Genomic DNA, 2,001 nt, shown 5'->3' on the forward strand with positions numbered 1-2,001 from the left:
TAAAAGAGTGAGTTTTATCCTCTCTCTCTCTCTCTCTCTCTCTCTCTCTCAATTTTGTCTACAACGTCAAAACATTAATGAGAATGCTTCTCCTCACTCTCTCTAAGTTAGTGACCTTGGCCTCTCCCCCCCCCCCCCCCCCCCCCCCCCTCTCTCTCTCTCTCTCTCTCTCTCTCTCTCTCTCTCTCTCTCTCTCTCTCGCGTAACATAAATGTCCTTCAACAGTGGATCCTAGACTCTAAGTTCGATGAGTTGTATCTGTTTGCAAGAATTTACATGTAGCACATATATTAGAAAAACATTCATCCATACTATTATTATTATGTATAATATATATACTTGTGTGTTTGTGTACTACGTATGTATGTGTGTGTATGTGTGTGTGTATGTATATGAGCTAGTGTGAGCATTACAATAATATATACATATAGCTATATATAGATATGCGCTAGTGTGATATATGTATAGCTATATATTCATATGAGCTAGTGTGAGCATGTCTATATATACAGATAGCTATATATACATATATGTATATGTATATTTAATACACATGTCTGTAAAAAATTAATTTTTTAAAATATCTATCTATATATATATTATTGTATCAAAAACATATGTTTGCGTATATATATGAATGTGTGTGTGTATCTCTCTCTCTCTCTCTCTCTCTCTCTCTCTCTCTCTCTCTCTCTCTCTCTCTCTCTCTCTCTCTCTCTCTCTCTCTCTCTCTCTCTCTCTCTCTCGTGAAAGATGACAAGTACAAACGTTATGTATGGCTGAAAATTATGACACCAAAAAGAGCACCCATTTTTGTAGCCGGTTGCTACATTCCTCATCATGATTCTCCCTTTTATGCTTGCATGGATAGAGATCAACCATTTTCTGATTTGGAAGAGGACATTGCTTATTTCAAAGGTGAAGGTGATGTTATTGTATTTGGGGATATGAATGCTCGCACAAAAACATTGCAACATGATACTCAACAATTTGATATGCTATACATTTCAAAGGAGTTGGAGGAAGTTCACTTGTATGATCGTACTTCAATGGATGAGAAAGAGCCGGATCACTATGGAAAGTTACTTTTACACATGTGTAATAGCACGGGTATGCTCATTGCCAATGGTGTATCTTTGTGGAGTGGAACCAATGGATTTACATGTAGAAGACATAATGGGGATAGTGTGATTGACTATATGCTACTCTCTGAAGCCATCATTTATCGCATAAAGAGTTTTATGTTTGGTCAATGGACCCCGGAATCCGACCATCGCACCTTATGTATTGACCTTTCATGTGGAGAAGCAACTAAGCATAATAATCTCAGCCAAAGGAAAGAGAAGTTATCACTATGTATGGATTTCAAACGGGCACCAATGTACATTGAAATGGTTGAGCAAAAATTATGGATGACAAAGCTTCAATGTGATGCACCATTGGAAACTAAATGGGAAGCTTTCAAGAAAGCTATTTATTCTTGTGCGGAAGAATGCTTTGCCATAAAGCATCTCCATGGTATCAACAAAGATAGATCACGCAAAAGGTGGTTTGATAAAGAATGTGAAGATGCTCGAAAGTCCTTGATAAAGCTTGATTCAACTATGGACAAAGACAACTATCAAAGTCATTTGCATACATACAAGGCATTGATTCAAAAGAAGAGAAGAAGATGGGAAGTAAAGCAACAAGAATTTCAAGTCCAAGAAAAGGCACATGCATGTGGAAGATTTTGGAGAAACTTGAGAGGCAAGCGGGTTGAGAATTTTGGTAACTTGAGTCTAGTGGATATGTACACACATTGTAGGCAATTATATGAGCAAGAAAATACTGAAAAAATGCCATTTTATGGTTCACTCCCATGTATGCCGTCTTTTTTTACTATTGAGGATGTATGCGGTGGGCTTGAAAAGTTGGCCACTCGCAAAGCGGGAGATCTTCAAGGTATCAAACCGGAGATGATCAAATGGACGGGAGATTTTACCCATGAGTGGATGTGTG

This window comes from Adiantum capillus-veneris, chromosome 21, assembly GCF_014529385.1.
Source record: "Adiantum capillus-veneris isolate H3 chromosome 21, ASM1452938v2, whole genome shotgun sequence".
Lineage (NCBI taxonomy): Eukaryota > Viridiplantae > Streptophyta > Polypodiopsida > Polypodiales > Pteridaceae > Adiantum > Adiantum capillus-veneris.